The sequence below is a fragment of the Mustela putorius genome, unplaced genomic scaffold (genome assembly GCF_011764305.1).
Source record: "Mustela putorius furo isolate JIRA1106 unplaced genomic scaffold, ASM1176430v1.1 tig00537227_pilon_pilon_pilon, whole genome shotgun sequence".
Taxonomy (NCBI): domain Eukaryota; kingdom Metazoa; phylum Chordata; class Mammalia; order Carnivora; family Mustelidae; genus Mustela; species Mustela putorius.
Window position 1 is genome coordinate 43,121,562 of NW_025422368.1, and position 18,468 is coordinate 43,140,029.

General features: G+C 38.3%; 1 protein-coding gene across 2 annotated transcripts in view; it reads left to right on the forward strand.

Moving 5' to 3' along the window:
* Positions 1-2,856: 2,856 nt before the first annotated feature.
* RAP1B (RAP1B, member of RAS oncogene family) overlaps positions 2,857-18,468 on the forward strand; it is a 44,084-nt gene continuing 28,472 nt past the window's right edge. The window contains exon 1 of one of the 2 annotated variants that reach the window (XM_004752461.3): positions 2,857-2,990. The gene's annotated coding sequence lies outside the window, so the exon portion shown is untranslated. The remainder of the gene's footprint in view (positions 2,991-18,468) is intronic. The other variant, XM_045073364.1, reaches the window with a different exon arrangement.

Consider the following 18,468-nt stretch of genomic DNA (forward strand, 5'->3'; position numbering starts at 1 on the left):
GGAAGCCTGCTTCTCCCTCTCCCACTCCCCCTGCTTTTAGACCCTCTCTCACTGTTTCTCCCTGTGTCAAATAAATAAATAAAATTTAAAAAAAAAGAAATTAATTATTATCTAACAGATGTGCTAATTCACTGATGGTTTGAGGAAAGGCAGAGAAAGGAGTATCAGGCTTGGACACTGGCTAATTTAAAAGATGGTGATACAATTAACAAATGAAAAGGTGGAGAAACTAGTCTGGTAATAAAGATGACCATTCAGTCTGCAAACATGACCAGTTGAAGTTGCCAGTGGAATATCCTGGTGAAGATTTCAAGAAGACAGGAACCCGGACTCCAAACCCAAAAATGAGTTTGGGGTCAAGACATGAAGATTCTGGCATTCTCTGTATAAAGATAATAGTTTAACACAAGAGTAATGATTTCGGGACACCAGGGAGGCTCAGTCAGCTAAGCGTCCGCCTTCAACTTCAGACCATGATCCCAGGGTCCTGGGATTGAGTTCCACTTTGGGCTCTCTGCTCACCGGGAGCCTGTATCTCCCTTTCTCTCTACCTCTGCCTTTCCCCCTGCTGGTGCTCGCTCTCTCTCTTTCAATTAATAAATAAATGCTTTTTTTAAAAAAGTGTAATGATTTCTAGTCTTTAAGAAAAGTATTCTTAATTAAAATAAGTATTCCCTTAAATTCTAAATAATCCTAACTCCAACCTTCTAAAACTGACTTTGGGGATGCCTGGGTGGCTCAGTCGTTAAGCATCTGCCTTCAGCTCAGGTTATGATCCCAGAGTCCTGGAATTAAGACCTGCATCCGGCTCCCTGCTCAGTGGGAAGCCTGCTTCTCCCTTTCCCACTTCCCCTGCTTGTATTCCCTTTCTCACTGTCTCTCTCGCTCTGTGAGATAAATAAATAAAATCTTTATTTAAAAAATAAATAAATAAAACTGACTTTGAAAAAAAAAATAAAAAATCAATTGCCTAAAGGTCAAAGAGAGATGAAAGAAAGAAAAAGAGAAAAACACAGGTATAGCCCAGTAACATCTGCTTCCATGAACTTAGAGAGTTTAAGGCTTTCAGACTTGATCAACGTTCCATGCAATAACTGAAAAGTCAGTGAAGTCTTAAATTTTATTTAAAATTCATTCATTTATAATAATTCCTACAGACTGGCGTGCCTGGGTGGCCCACTCAGTTAAGTGTTCCCCTTAGGAGCATGTCCTCATCCCATAGTCCTGGAATCCAGTCCCACCTGGGGCTTCCCTGCTGAAAGGGGAGTATGCTGCTCCCTCTCCCTTTGCCCCTCTCCCTGCTGGTGCTCGCTCTCTCTCAAACAAAAAAATAAAATCTTTAAAAAAAAAAAACAATTCCTACAGACTGCTCTGAAATTTGCCTTTGAAATTTCCATTAAAAAGGGTTTTCTAACAAAACAGAAATTGCAGAAATATGTAACATTCAATTAACATAAACTGCAAGATACCTAGAAAGCATTTACTACAGAAAACATAGGATAATTATAATTCATTCTTATTTATTCTTTAACTTGGTTAGTTTTCAATTACTAGTATTCTTCAAGGGAGGGAAATTAATCATACTTTTTTATTAATCTTCCAAGTTCTTCAAAGTTCACCAAAATGTATTTTTTTTTAAGAGTTTATTTTTATTTATGTACTTGACAGAGAGAGATCACAAGCAGGCAGAGAGGAGGAAGCAGGCTCCCCACTGAGCAGAGAGCCTGATGTGGGGCTGGATCCCAGGACCCTGGGATCATGACCTGAGCAGAAGGCAGAGGCTTTAACCCACTGAGCCACCCAGGCGCCCGACCAAAACGTATTTCAAGAATAAAGTTAAGCTGAACTAAGCAAAAGTTAGTTTTCAATTAGTTCCCAACCCCTACTTTCCTCTGCATTTTGCACTTTCTTTGAATCTCTTCTTTCATCAAAACTTTGTTTCATAAAAGAGCTGATGTTTTGTACCAAGGGTAGATGTATTTCAGTCTTCTCTATAATAATGTAAGTTCCTTCGTTAAGTTTCCACTGTTTTTGGAAGAAGGCATTTTTGGAACAGAAGGTATTTTCTACTGCCCAGCAGTTTCACCATAAACCTACCCACGAGTAACCCTTTAAAGTGCCCGACTCGTGTATTTAAATATGCGATTTATTTTATTTCTACAAATAGTTGATTTAGGCAGAGTACCAAGTTGTTTGGGATCTTCGATTTGTTAACCGAGTTTGGAAAGGTAATTTGGAAAGAGTTCACGGAGGTTAAGACACCAGTGTATGAAATACTTGTCAGGAGAAAAACCCTTTCAAGAATGAAAAGGACCTTGCCCAATTTGGCCCCCACCCACATTACCCTCAGCTATAGAAGGTCCCTGGCCTGGTTTCCTTGGTGTGAGATCTAGGTTGTGTGGAAACTGTACGCTCTGTTACTTCCCCAGCCACTTTTCCCAGCACAAAGGAATACGCGAGCACCAACTGTTGGGTGGCGTTAGTGAGTGAATTATTAGTTTCGTTAGAAGCACCTTTTAAGTTTCGGAGGGCTTTTAAACCACTCGCGTCACTGTAACCCGCTGAGGTCAGGGAAGTCGGCAGGCGCATCTGTCCCAAGCCCGGTGGCCCAGGAGAAGCTGAGGGGGCACTACACGTGGGAGAGAAACACCGCCCAGAACTACCCGCGAAAGGGGCCGCGTGTGTCCGGCCTGGGCTGCGGCGGCGCGGAAGGCCCCGCCCCTCGACTCCCCTCGCTCCGCCCCTCGGCCCCGCCCCTTCCCCGGCCGCGCACCCGCGCGCCCCGCCCGCGGACGGAAGCGAGAGCGAGGCTGAACGCCTGACGTCAAGGCGACACCGCCAAACCTCGCCCAGAGTCAGGCGTGTAAACCAGCCGGAGCGGCGGCGGCGGCGACAGCGGCAGGACCGCCGTGGCGCCGGGAGCAGCGACCCGGAGGGAGCGCGACGCGCGGAGCGACGCGGGCGGCGGGGACCCGGTGACAGCGTGAGAGGTTCGCAGAGTGCGTGCGTGGCCGCTGAGGGGAGCGGCGACGGCGGCCGCGCGGGGCGGGGGCCGGGCGCCGGCTGAGGGGAGCGGGTGGGGTGCGGCGCGGGCCGGGCGGGGCGCGCGCGGCGGTCAGGGACCCTGGCGGCGGCGGCGGCGGCTTCACGGCGCGCGGCAGGTGGTGGAGGGCCCGGCACCCGACCGGCGAGCGCGCTGTCTCCCGGGCCGGCGGGGACGAGCCGCCGCCGCGGGGGAACAGCGCGCTTTGCGGAAGGGGTCAAATGTCTGAAATATGGCGGAGGAAGTGAGAGCCCGAGGACCCCCCCCCCACGCACACCCGCTCGCTCCCTCCTGCCCGCGGCCGCCGCAGCTTCTCTCGCTACCTTCCGTCCCCCTCCGGCTCCCCGGAGCACTCGTCCGCCGCCCCAGAGCCCCCTCGCTGACCACCTCGGTGCCCTCCTGGGTGTGGGTGGAAGTTAGAACGGAAACCAGAAAGTTGTCCTTTGAGAAGACGCAGCTTCCCCCAGCCCCGAGCCAGGACGAGGAGCGTTCGGGGGAAACCACTCCCCGGCGCCCTGCAGGCTCCAGCCTGACAGGGAAAAAGTTTGCCTGAAACGGGACTGGTTTGCTCCATTTGTTGCGGGAAGTGGCAGGAGGAAGGCAGCGGAGGGAGCCCCACCTAGTCTGGCAGCAACCACCGCGTAGGGAAAAACTGTTAAAGGGGCCTTTCCCTTCGTCAGCAAGAGGAAATCTCTTTTCTTTTACAGAGGGAGACAAAAATCCAGGAAGTTTGTCGTCTTCTCTTTTTCGCCATCTCAATGTGTCTAATCCTAAAACTGTCAGCACCATGAGTTTTATTTAAAAACTACTCCAAATTAACCAGGCCATTTGGATTTTTCTTCTAAAAAGAACTGATGACTTTTGGAGAAAAGATCATCCTGGCGAGTTTAAGCACAAGATTTGCTTCTCCTCCCCGCCCCCCCATAAGTTTAGCAAAACATTTTTGCTCTGCAAAACGTTTGGAAGGAACGTACGCAGTTCTGTATTACAGTAACGGGAAATTACATTTTTAACGGGGTAGAAAGTCGACACTAAATGAATATTGTGATTGTAATATTTTAAGATAAATTCAGTCTAACTGGATTTTCGTTTTGCTGGTGGCATCTAATATATATCGAGTGCTTACACCGTAAAGCTTCTAACTCGCAAATTTTTTATTCCTTTTTTGTAATTACAATGCTGTTTAGACTTGCTCAACAAAACCTTATTTTAGCAAGAAGTAACTGTAAAAGAGGCGGACGTTCATTTAACTTCAAACTCCTAAAAGCTGACTTTTGAATAGTATTTGAGTCATAATGGAGTCATGGGACTTTTTAAGGGCCGGAAGGGACTATTTAGGTCATCCAGTCCCACCCTCTCATTTTATGGAGGAGGAAACTGAGGCGTAGAAAAGATAAGGTTAGTTAGTGGCCTTGCTGACTTTTAGGACAGTATGTAATAGAGAACCAGGAGGAGGAAATAGAATATATTTATAGTGAATTACATTTTTACAGGATAACAGTCATATACAGAATGTTAGTATCTTAGTCAAATAGTGTGGAAGAACCACATTCTCAGGTTTTAGGAGAGGAAATTGATACTCAAGGAGGTTAAATAACTTTAAGGACACAGAGCCCTGAATAATGGTCTTATTTGAGCCCTTCCTGCTTTTAAACTCTACATGACACAGTGTTTTCACTTGGATTTTCTTTTTTGAATTCTCAATAAATTGTGAGGATGCCTTCTCTGAGTAAGCCACAAAGTAAATCTTTAAAACGCCTGTAGCCCGTTTAGTTTTAATGTGCAGATAGCCGAATACCACTGAAGAACCCAATAATAACCTGGCTTAATTTTTAAAAATGTGATAGAGGGCTTGAAAACAATTACTCTGACTTTTGCGTTCTCCCCATAACACCCCCGGCTTCACTCCATGAAACGTCCTCTCTTTCTTTCTAGACACCTGTCACTTCCAACATTCTGTTACTGTTCTGTTATCATTATTCATTTGATTTTTGTTACCTGGTTCACGGAGTTGTAAAGTCCAAGGACAGGATGTCTTCTTTGAATGCCCCAAAGCACTGGCATGGTACATTGCACTTAGGTAATACCAGTTTCTTAAATGTAAGCGCAATGAGGGTAGGGACCATTATATTCCCCATTGTATTCTTAGTTCCTAGAGCCTTGTCTGTGCAGATAGCAAGTGTTTAGACTTAAGAATTAACTGTAGTGAACATATGAGAATATTATTTGAAGAGAACTTTGTCTTCCTTCAAAAAGAAACATTTCCACATTGGCTTGGAATCCTTTTGACTTTACAAATTGATTTTCATTTTATCCTCAAAACAATTCTTAATAGATTTCCAATATAGAATTCCAGTATTTTCTCTTAGCCATAGAAAGGGAAAGTGAACCCCCATGGTAAAGAGTCATCATGTAAGGAGCATCTGTTGAGATGTTATAAAAGAATTAATTGTAAAACTTCGATCATGTACATAATATCATATTAAGTGCATTTTCTAGTATAATTCAAGACTAGTAGAGGGTCTTTCCAGAGGTCGGTAACACAGTAACTTACTATACGTGTTGTTTTAAATATAAAGTCTAAAATTTGGATGAGAAATTGCTCACGTTCAATTTTCACTTTTGTAGTAGGTACTTGATGAATATTTGTTAAGGGGGTAAAATTAATCAGTGAAACTAGATCTCAATACAAAGAAAATTTGGCGATTTTATACAGGTGTTTATTTATTTCCCAAATGTGGGAAATTTTATTATTGAATAAATAAGCAATTTTATTATTGAATACCCAAGATCTCACTGATTGGCATGTGTCATTTTCCTAGACTAATCAATAATATGCTCCTGTGTGTGTATTGATAAAGAGGGTGGGTATTGATCTGTACTTTCTATATATGACTTACCAGGAATAGTTTAGTATTTATGAACTAAATAGTCAAAAGTGCTTTTTGTTGTTGTTGTGGCAGTGATGTCACATGTCTGTAGAAAAACTTTGATAAGATCTTAAAACTTTGTAAGACCACACAAGGTTGTGATTAAATAAATGCCTTGATTATTTTTCCCCTCTTGTCATTTTTGAGGATTCCTTAGTCTTAGAGATTAGGGTGAAGTTTTTACTATTAGCCTTTTCAAGTTGAATTTCTTGTAGAAAAAGTTTAAAAAACAGACATTTTGGCTGATGCAATGATTCATTGTAACACTGGACAAATTTTTCAATAAACAGGAGTGCTATACTATGTGCTGAAACACTGTACCATGTGTAATGCTGTACCATATGCTGAAAGCCTAATATTTTTCAGTGTTCTTAGATATTTTGCAATAGTATCCAAAGGTACTAATTACCATTTGAGAACTGTTGTTAATTTATTAATTCTTTGGAAATCTCATGAATACATTGGAAGCAGTAGCTACAAAGAACAGAATTAATTTATCCATTTGCAAGAAAGACTGGCTTGCTATATATATATATATATATATATATATATATATAATATATATGTATATTTATAATCTGTTGTACTTTGAGCCTAGTTGAACTCTGGATTCTAAAACCAGTCCTTTAGGTTGGGAGAAGGGAGGTAGGGTTATGGACATTGGGGAGGGTATGTGCTATGGTGAGTGCTGTGAAGTGTGTAAACCTGGCAATTCACAGACCTGTACCCCTGGGAATAAAAATATATTATAAGTTTATAAAAAATAAATAAAAAATGAAAAAAAATAAAACCAATCCCTTAGTCATAAAATTTCTATTTTATAAAAAGAAGGGTTATGAGGAACTTCTGTGGTGCCTTTAAAAAATTAAAACCACTTTTTAAAATGTTGCACAAACAAAAAGAAATACCACTGTTTCATTCCTCACACTGGTGTGTTTATTCCTGGTGTTAGTCAAATTAAGGGTATACAGCAACTGATTATTTCAGTAGCAATTTAGAAAGAATTTTTGCTCAGCATTAATAGAGGATCAGGAATTTTTAAACTGTTTCCAAAGAGCCTTAAAACTTAGAAAAAAATGAACATTTAGGGAAATACACCCATGTTTTAAATAATATTTAAATTACTTATCAAAGGAAAAAATATCTGCAACATGAACTGAAGAATTTCCATCTGGTTTTTATTGTACAGAACAATATTCTGGAATATATAATTAAAATTGATGGTATTTGAGGTACTTGAGTACTAGAAATATGTTCACTTTTAAATTAAGAACCCTAGTCTCTCTAACCATAGAGAATAATTCTCTAATGTTCTGATTTTGGATTTTACATTGAGCTGGTTTCTAAAGCTTACCCTTGTAGTTATGCTATTTTATGATTTTATAGTTAAGCTGCTTTATATACTTCATATATTTTATGCATATAACCAATGAGACCATTTAAATTTAAACCAGATTCTGATCTCATGAGATAATTTGCTAGGTAATCTTTTCCAGTGGTGAGGAATTGAATATTTTTAACTGTTGTATAAGTAGACTCAATAAAGATTTTTTTTTTAAAGATTTTATTTATTTATTTGAGAGAGAGGGTCAGAGAGGGAGCATGAGAGGAGGGAGGGTAAGAGGGAGAAGAAGACTCCCCGCTGAGCATGGAGGGACCTGGGACTTCAGGATCATGACCTAAGCATAAGGCAGTTGCTTAACCAACTGAGCCACCCAGGCACCCCAGACCCAATAAAGATGTTAAAGGAAGAGAGCATTTATTTAACACAGTTAATAGTATTGGTTGCATTCAGTTATTGACTTCTTGGAATCATCACCTTCACTACATTATAAATCTTGCTGAATTTTTCAGTAGTTGATTTGAAAGTCTAAATATGTACTTTTAATAGATTTTTTTTCTTATATTCAAACCTTAGCATTTTATTAAGTAACTTTATTTTGAAAATATACAGTGAACTGGTTGTCCCGATAGTGGATTATCTCTACCTGTTCCTTTCCTCTTCTTTGCCTTGTGGAAAAGAAAAAAGATGAAAGAAAATCTGTTTTGTCCATTTAATAGCAATTTTTGGCAAAAGCTTCTGGAAAGGAAATGGAAAATGTTACATAAAATAAAAGCCTAATTATCTGTGTCTTCTAAAATTTATATTTCTAAAGTTTATACATTGGAATATAGTTTTCCTGCTCACTTTATTCTAAAAAGAAATTGGGAGACTTTCTAAGAGTTCTCAGTAAATGGAACTGAGGAAGTCAGTAAAATAAAAGCATTAAATATAAACTCTTTAATTAGTAGGTTTTGGGTGACAAAGTGGTATGCATATTGCATCCAGCTGTTAAACGTTGTGTTTTAAGGTTATAGTGAAAACATTACTATCACTACTTAATGATAGCAAAGTTAAATTGCTGCTAACTAAGATTGATAAGTTATGGTTACATTCCTTGAAAACAAAACTCAGGAATCCCTGGGTAATCTTGAATTCTGTACTGGACAGATAATAAAGAAGGATAGGGATGAAGCATGTAATATGTGTCTGTTTTCTTTTCTTGAAATTGTGCAACTTGAGATATTGCATTGAATTTGTATGGGTAAGACTGGCTGAGTTTTTAAGTGTATGTCTTTTGAATTTTCTTATTAAAATATTTCAAACACAGAAGAGTATAAAGAAAAAAATTAATATCACTTTTAATACCACCAGAACAGTGAATTTCTAGGCAAAATTCGTACTTCCTTTTTCTGAACCTTTCCTACCTCCTTGGTTCCTTAGTGGGAACAGTGGCTTATACTTAAAGAATTGTTGGATTAAGTGGAGTATTATCCATAAGTGATTATAAAAGAGATACTAATACAGTATTAGTTTTGTTCTGTGAAACTTTTATTTCTCTCTAGCATCGCTTCTCCCAATTGAAGTTATTCATTAAGGCATGAATAAGGACTAAGAAAGAATAATTGTGACTGTGAACAGCTTAACAAATTGTCTGGTTCAGGGATTTTCAAAATTTACCCCAGGGAATCCTGGGGATTGCCTGAACATTTTCAGGAGTCTGCAAATACAAAACTATTTTTACAATAATACTGAGATGTTCTTTGCCTTTTCACAGCGTTGACATTTGTACCAATGGTACAAAAGCAGTGGTGAATAAAACTTCTGCACCTTAGAACAAATCAAGTCAGAACACCACACTGTATTCATAACCATTGTATTCTTCACTGCCATGCATTAAAAAATAAAAAACTTTCACCTAAATGCACTTGATGAAGAAGTTTAAAAAAAAATGGTTGTTTTTTTTTTAATCAAATCTTGGCTCTTACACATAATATTTCAATATAGTATGACAAAATGGAAAGTATGCTTGAAACACTATTTTCCTGCCATATTGAGGGTGAAAATGGTTGCCTATAGGAAAAGCATTTGTGTAATTATTGCAGTTGCAAGCTGAACCAGCCGCTTTCTTCATAAATACTTTTTTTCCTTGAAGGAATGACTGAAAAACTATTCAGAGTTATTTGGACCCGGGTATTGGGCTGACATTTTCTTGGAAATAAACAGAATGAGCCTGTTGCTTTAAGGAAAAGATCAATACTATTTATGGTCAGTGATAAAGTTCTAGTTTTCAAGTGAAAATTAGAATTTTGAAAAATATTTATCATCCGCAGTGCTCTTGACTGCTTCCCAATATTTAGAAAATTTATCTGAAGATATGGGTGATGTTAATGAACATGGATTTTTAAAAGTAATATATAGGGGCGCCTGGGTGGCTCAGTGGGTTAAGCCGCTGCCTTCAGCTCAGGTCATGATCTCAGGGTCCTGGGATCGAGTCCCACATCGGGCTCTCTGCTCAGCAGGGAGCCTGCTTCCCTCTCTCTTCTCTCTGCCTGCCTCTCCATCTACTTGTGATTTCTCTCTGTCAAATAAATAAATAAATAAAATCTTTTAAATAAATAAATAAAAGTGATATATAATGTGTCAATATTTGAAGATCCACATAACTCTTTATACAAGTATTTTCCAAGTGTTCAGTGAATGCATGATGTTACAAAATCATGCATGCATAAGAAATCCTTCCTAAGTTCTAGCTAGACCTATGGATTTTAATGTTAAAGCAGACCTCAAGTTTATTGGTAAGGTTTTCCTTTCCAATATATTGGAACCTGTTGTCAGGTTTTGGTATAGTATCAAAGGAGAATATCCAGATTTATCTGAAAAGGCTACTAAAATATCCCCAGCTGTGTGTTTACATTCACTTTTTTGTTTACTCATTTTTCCATGCTTTGCTCTCAATGTATAATGTCTTTGATTTTTTTAGTTTATATTTTTGTTGGAGGGGAAGATAAGAATAGGAACCAGAGATATATGTGAGACAGTATTTTCATGTACTTCATCTTGAAATCTCTTAATAATACATAATCATTTTAGGTTGACTTTTTTTTAAAGATGTGTTTAAAGAGAGGGTGCATGAGCATGAGTGGGAGGGGCAGCGGGAGGAGAGAGAATCACAAGCAGACTCTGCTGAGCATGGAGCATGATTTCATGATCCTGAGTATCATAACCTGAGCCAAAACCAGGAGTGGGAGACCTGACTAGACCACCCAGCACCTCCTAGATTGACTCTTTTAATAGTCTTCTCCTTGAGCATTCCATTCACCTTTTGAACTGCGTAATAAATTAGGTGGTTGGTATTTTTAAAGCCTATTTCTTGGTTTTAATACTTGTACACCTGATATCTCATGCACATAGATTGCTTGTGTGCCCAGATTTTGACATAACCTTAAAAAAGCTTTTGATAGTTGACTTTCTTAGGAGTTTAGGCTATTTAGCAGCTTTCCTGTAGTAAAAGCTATGGACTTTCTCCCATTTCAAGTTTAATAATGTCTCTTTGACCTGAGTATTTGCTATGTTGTCTACCTTTAGCAGATATTTTTTAAACAAATTATAATATCCTTACCTTTTGGGCAAAAACAGTTTCTTGTTCGTGCTTGTTTGAGAAGAGTCGTAGCAATCCTTGTTAACAACTATTTTTATAAACCATTTGTCATAGTACAGTTCCGGATTTTAAAGGATTTTTAGGCTAACCATTCAGTTCATCTAAAAAGTTTCAGAGTATGAGAGAAGATAGGGAAGTTGTAGATTATACTGTACTTAGTTTCTTGGAAATTTAGTGCCAGTTATTCCCCTAGAGGTAATAAAATGAGTGTGTTCTGTGAAGAAAGAGTAGTTGAGTCTGAGTTCTTACGGTTGTAAGGACAGAATTGACAGAGTCAGACGCCTGGAGTGGAGTGGTTTAGAGGAGTAAGTGTGAAAATGCTAACTTTGGGGTAACTTTGAGGAATAAGCATTATGGAATTCCTGCCTGCCTGAGCTAATCCCACAGTGAGGGAGGGTATTTAATAGGAAGCTTTAGTTCTCTCTATATTAAACAATTACCTGGTCAGCTGTTCTAGCTGTTCTGAATTAGGGAACATACTGAGGTCATATTTTATGTTCAGGACATTCAAATTAGTCAGAAGGTTGCCACTGGCTATTATTCAGTTTTAGTTGCTAGCTGAAAAAATTTTATGTAATTTCCTCTATTTTAGATTTTTTACATTTAGGCTTTTTTTTCTTTCTTGCAAGAGTCCTGTCACCTTACTTCATCATCCTTCGACAAAGAGAAGACAGGATATGCAAGCTTTTAAGGACAGAAGAGCATTCATAACATTTTTTTATTGTTTACATGAAAATGATGATGGTAATAGGAAGTGGAGAGGCAGGAGGGCAGGAAGTAGCGCAGAAAAGAATAAAGATGATGATTAAGAGATTCTCTTTCTAATGAGCAAAGCTACTGTTAACTGCACTCACTTTAGAGTTCAGATTAATAGGAATGATACACACTTGGAAAAGCATTTGTGATACTTTAGTGATTGATAAATCTTGTATCCTGAGAAATGGTTCTGGGTAGAAGATAAATTGATACTATCTATCGTGATATTATGGGGTTAAAGTAAAAGTTTCATCAGTAAACAGTGTAAGTTGAGAGTATGTTTACTTTTACTCCCCAACAGACTCTTAATGCACTTTTCTCTGAACCTTCAGTGCTTAAATTGGACACTTGTTTTTCTCCTAAGTTTTAGCTGATTACTTTGAGCATGAGTAATAAATTTGAGAACAAGTTAATGTCTCTGTCTCTCTCTCTCAGGATTTATCTTTACATAAGCCAGTTTGATTAAATGGCTGTTTAGGTCTTCTTGAGCTCTAAAATTCTGTGTTTCTGTGATACTACCCTTGTTTAAGCCAGTCATCTCTTGTTTAGACTCCTTCAAGACCTTCCTGACTTGTTTCCATTCTTGTCCTCCTCTACTTCAGTCTCCACCTAGATTTTTAAAATCATCTTCTAAAAATGTAAATCAGATCATATAATACCCTCGGGTCCAAGCTCCTCTCCCACCCACTCTAGTGGCTCAAAGTAGAAGCCAGATCCAGTTCTTGCTTACTTCCCAACTTTATCTCCTCTCTCCATTGTTCACTAAGCTCTACCCATATTGGACTTCTTTCTGATCTTGACCCAAGAAGCCCTTTACCATCTTTTTTTTTTTTTTTTTTAAGATTTTATTTATTTTACTTATTTGTTTGAAGGAGAGGGCGCACCAGCCAGGTGAGAGGCAGGGAGAGAAGCAGACTCAGAGAAGATGAGCAGGGAGTCCTGATGTGGGGCTTGTCCCTGAATCCTGGGATCACGACCTGAGCCGAAGACAGATGCTTAACTGATTGAGCCACCCAGGTGCCCCCGCCCACCGTCTTTTGAGGTTTGGTGTTTATAGCTGCTCTCTAGCATGATCTTTTTTTCCCTAGCTCTCTGACATTCTGCTAAGTAGCACTAGATCTCAGCTCAGATGTACATTTAAGGGAGGTTTCTCCTGATCACCTATATAAAGGAACATCCCCTTCATTATCTTCTTAGCTCTTATAATCTGTAATTACACTTACCCATTTATTCTCTCTTGCCCTTCAAACTTTTTGTCTCAAGAGAGCAGGAAAGCAATGTCACTTTACCACCACAATCTCCAGTGGTTATCCCAATAACTGGCATATGGTGCCAAACGTTTTTTATTTTAATAAAAAGGATATATAAGGTGTTGAATGATTTCTTTATCACTTCCCATCATAGGCTACTTACACTAATTTTTTGAAGTGTTACAATCTATTTCCAACTATAATTCTTCATTATTTAGGGCTTCTGTCCCTGGTGACTGCATGTTTTTGAGAGCTAATTGTTCTCAGTTACTGGATGTTGGGATTAAATTGAGGTTTTTAGCAAAGGCATTAAAAGTTAATATGAAATTTAAATAGCAGTTCAAAATAATAATAATTGATACCCAAATGAGTGATACAGAAGAGTGCTTTTAGAGTCAAAGGAGTAACAAAAAGTCATAAGCTCTAGTAGTCAAAGAAGAAATTATAAATGAGGTGGGATGTGTACATGATATCAAGAATATGTAAGTTTTAGACTAACAGTGAATCAGGGTGGGCAACAATACAGAAATTAGAATATGCAAAGTATGTTCAAAGGAGTGTTTTGCTATGGTAGATGTTTATGAAATGGATTACAGGTCCCCTTAAAATTCTTGGTCTCAGATCTTTGGAATTCAAAATTTTGTGGAAAGATTTGTCTTGAATTTTAGTAAGAATAATCAAATTAATATTTCTTAAGTGAAACATAAACAGTCACACTAAATGGATGAATAAAAACTATAAATAGCCTCATAATAGTGCTTAAGTAAAGTTTTGCTGTATAAAAAAAAATTATCTTCTGTGAGAAATGGATCTGAAATTGTTGGAAATGCTTTACTCTTTATTACTTTGTGTCTTTGGGGAGGACATCAGGGTCTGAAAATGTTACTTTGAAGCAGTCAGCTTACAAACCATCTCTGCCAAGGAATTCTTCTTGACACAGATTCAGGATGGAATGCACTGCTTGGACCTATGAATCTTTAAGGTTATGGGAAAACCAGCTAATTCCTAGGAGTCCCATTAAATGTTTGGAAATTGTATATTGGTGTATATTTGGGAAGTGTATATTGGTGCCTGGAACATAATAAATGGTTTTTTTAAATGTTTAATGATTGAGAGTTCATATGTTAGCCATAATTTCTTAATAGATTTTTTAAGTCTTTTAAGATATCATGTGATTTGTCTCCCAGTTCTTAAGGGCTCTAAGAGTTATATAATACATTTCATTGTTAAGTTAGAGTACAGTCTAGAAGATTGAAATAAGACTATTACAGGACTAACAACGTAATCTCTAAAGATTCTTGATGGAATCACTCATTTTTGACATGGAAGGAAGTATCTGAAGATGCTTCTTTGAAACTCAGAATTGATTACAGAAAGTGCCTGCCCACTTTTTATGGTTTCCCCATATGCTCTCCTTATTCCAACAACCTAATTAACACCCAGACTTTGGTTCTCATTGCTTTTATCCATTCATTTGGTACATACTAATTTCCAGGGATGCAAACATGTATATATTATTTTTTGGATACTGACCTCTATTTTATAGAATTGCCAAGAAAGGCAAGTTCTGAAGTGACTTAAAAAAAAAAATGCTTACTGACCTAATTTTGGAAGTTAAGTGAAATAATGTATCAGAAAGCCAAATAGAAGCATTATTTAGGGCTTCAAAATGTGGCATGCATTTTATTTTTATGAATGGCCTTTATTTTATTCAATCAGTGTCTTTGAAGAAACTGAACATGCTAAAGTGTAAAAGGAAGAACTTAGTGAAAAATAACTTCGTAAGGCAGTTAGTTGTATAAGCCAGTGTTAGCACTAAGTAGCTAGCCTAAACTGCTGCTTAGCTTGAGATACTAAAATTACCAGAGAAAATTATGGGAACTACCTCTGCTTCCCCTGTTTTTTTGTAAGTTGGTTAATTTTTCTCCTCTGAACTTTTGGCAGGTTTACTAGGGAATTTTCCATTAGAAATGTCCTGGCCTTGAAATTTCATTTAGATTGTAATTTAGTCGTGCAAATTATGAACCCACAGTCTAAATCATGGCTTTCTAGGTATGGTTTCTCATGCATTTGGGGGCAATCATACTAAGCTTTGTCATTTAATCCTAGTTAGGAGGTTAACAGTAAAATAAAATAAAATATTTTTGCAGTCATTTATTCCTTCTCCCATGGAACACACTAATTCTGTTTATTTCTGAACTCAGCCTTATGTTGAAACAGATTGTAAAATAGGTTTTTTAAACAATGTTCCCCTCCCATCCTTGTGGAGGGTGGCATTTTGTAAAATCTGAGTATTTATATTAAAAAATATTTGTGGTGGTCTTCCATTATGAAATCAGGTGTGGTTTATTCTGGAATCTTTACCCATAAATTCTAATTTTCCTGCTAGTACTAAAGTGCCTCACTTCTGATTTCTTTCACTTTTGCCCCAACAGGTCATAAACTGTACTTAGTATATATTGCTTAAAATATATAAAAGCAGATATTTTCCCTAATAGGGATATTTCTGGCTAATGTAGTTCTCTCATTCTGCATCCTATTCAGAAGACATTACTGAGCACCTTTGGTGTTAGTGTTAAATTCTTGAATGACAAATCAGCAAACTTGGAAAAAATACGGCTTCAGCTTGGAACAGAAAAATAATGGTTAGCTTTCTTGGTCATCCCTTTGAAGTGATCATATCTCTTTCTGTGACTTGTGGAAGTTGAGACATTAATAGCAGGTTATTTAAATTTACTGAAGAATCTGATTTCTGCAGACCTGAAGAACAACAGACTCTCTTTTTCTTTATTAAATTTTGGGACAGTTATTTGAAAGCAAAATGATGAATATAATTGTTTCTGGTGAACCCTGACTTTTCTTTGCTAGGGATACAGGTCTTAGGGTCTTTAGGAGGAACAGGGAGGTGTTATCAGAGTCTTCTAAAGGTACTTTTGAAAACTTAATGCACGGGGCACCTGGGTGGCTCAGTTGGTTAAGCCTCTGCCTTCGGCTCAGGTCATGATCTTAGGGTCCTGGGATCAACTCCTGCATCAGGCTCTCTGCTCAGAGGGAGCCTGCTTACCCCCCTCCCTCTGCCTGCCTCCCTGCCTACTTGTGATCTCTCTCTCTCTCTCTCTCTCTCTCTGTGTTAAATAAGTAAAATTAAAAATCTTTTTAAAAAAAATGTGTGGCATGTGTGCACACATACATAATTCCTACTATGATGAGAGATGTCACTGATGACCACCTCTGTGATATCCCTTAGCTTTCCTAGGCTTCTTTGTCTTGAGACTTAAATGTGATCTGACTTTGAGACCTTCCTTCCTACCAGTTCCAGCAGTGGTTTTGTCACCTCTTCAGATATCCCATGCATGGCTCCTTACTTGTCAGGCTAGGGTGTGGCCCATATGGGCCAGACCTTATCTAACAGAAACATAGTATCTGCCTCAAAATATCTTATATAGACGTATGGATGTGTGCGTTCACATTTATTTTTAGAGACTTACCAGTGTCTGAAAAGACATGGGTCTAAATGAATCTTGGTCAACAACCTTGCTTTGTAGAAAGTAAAAATGCCAAGAACTAGCTTTCCCAGCCTTCCAGGCAGCTAGGGTGCAAGTACTTGAGGTGCATCCAGTAAACAAAGGAATTTTCTAAAATTCAAGGGAAACTGCAGAGCTCCAGTAGCATGAATCCTTCAGTAGGAAATTGTTTATTAACTACTTCCAGAACCAAAGTAGGCAAATTTTTAGTAGATTCAGCTTCTAATGTAAAAGTACTTACTCAGCATGCCCTTCTTTACAGTTTTATCTATAAAGGTTGATGGGAGTTTTAGGGCATGTTGGGCACTTACCTTCTTGCCATAGGTTCCCCTAATAATACTGTTAAATCATTCTCAGGAATAGTTTTAAACCACTGAATCTGTTGACTAAGTGAATAATGAGTGAATATGAAGTGAATGAATGAATATAGTAAAAATGAGCAACATCAACTGTGCCAGAACCCAGACCATTGTTTTTGGTAGACAGTCTTTAGCATTCAGGCATACACTTCTCAGTGATTCCTTCAGGGTTGGGGTGGGTGGGGAGAGATTTGCATATTTGCAGCTAATCACCTTTGTAAAACTATCAGACAACAGTGCTAGTTCGTTAGGGTAAAAGTATTCTACAGCAAAAGTTTTGAATGTTTTTAGAGTTGTAACCCTATTTCTCCTTCCTCTAAACCCCTGTAGTCATTGATAATTGAGACTATACTCTTTCCCTTTGGGACCAGAGTTGGTCTCAGAATCATTCTCAACACTGCACTCCAGGTAGCTGTTTAATTTTGCATTGGTGTTTGAGCTAAAACCCATTTGCCACCTGTGAATAAATAGACAAGATTTATCTTTATTTCATCCAGGGTCTACCATATAGGGTAGATAATAAACAAACTTTTTCTCTAAAGGACCAAATAATAAATTTTTAGCCTTTGGGGACTGGACCACACAGTCTCTGTCACAACCATTCATTTCTACCAGAGCAACCATAAACAGTATGCAGTTGCATGGCAGTGTTTCAACAAAACTTTAATTACAAAAAAAAAAAAAAAACAGGCAGTAAATGGGATTTGGTCTGAGGTCTGGAGTTTGCCAGTCTCTCCTCTAGGGCAAGAAACTGGTTTTGATTCATTCAACAGATAATTGCCTTCTGTATGCCAAGTGTGTTAAGTGCTGGTTATGCAGCCATTAACTTTACACTTATATCCCTTGCCCTGAGATACTTAAGACTTTTTTTTTCTTATAAAGAGAAAGATAGTGGATGTGGGAGGGGGGAGTTGGTGAGGAAGTGGGAGAGAGAGAAGAGAAAATCTTAAGCAGGCTCCAGGCTCCAGGCTCCATGCTCAGTGCAGAGCCTGACATGTGGTCGGATCTCAAAACCCTGAGATCATGAGCTGAGCCAAGATCAAGAATTAGATGTTTTTGTTTTTAAATAGGATCTTTGACAAGAATTAGATGTTTTAACTGACTGAGCCACCCAGTCCCCCTGAGATATTTAAGTCTTAACTGGTATTTTTTATGCATGTGGACAGATCCAAAGCAGTTTTTTGAGGAAAAGTATGGCCTCCCCCATAAATCTGTTCCATTTGTCCATATAAATGAGATCTTAGGCAAATATGCTAAGTGGTGCCATGATATGTGGTAACAATATTAGCTAAAGGAAATCTTGGTATGCTTTGGACATCACATGGTGTGATAGCTAATACTCTGTTGTGGAAAATAGCCTTGACATGCATCTGATATCTGCACTGTCTGCCCATGGTAGGTAGGTACACAGTATTCATACAGTCTTAGAAAAGAAAGCTAAAATTGCTCTCTGACTTAGCGATCTTTTTTCAGTCTCTTGCAATTTCCTACTCTATGCAGTATATTGTTTGACTTCTTAATTTTAGTTTTTTCATCTCATTATAGGTTTTTGTTGCAACCTGTGCTATTTGTTTGTTTGTTTGTTTGTTTGTTTGTTTTGGTGGGGAGCAGTTGGGAGGAGGGA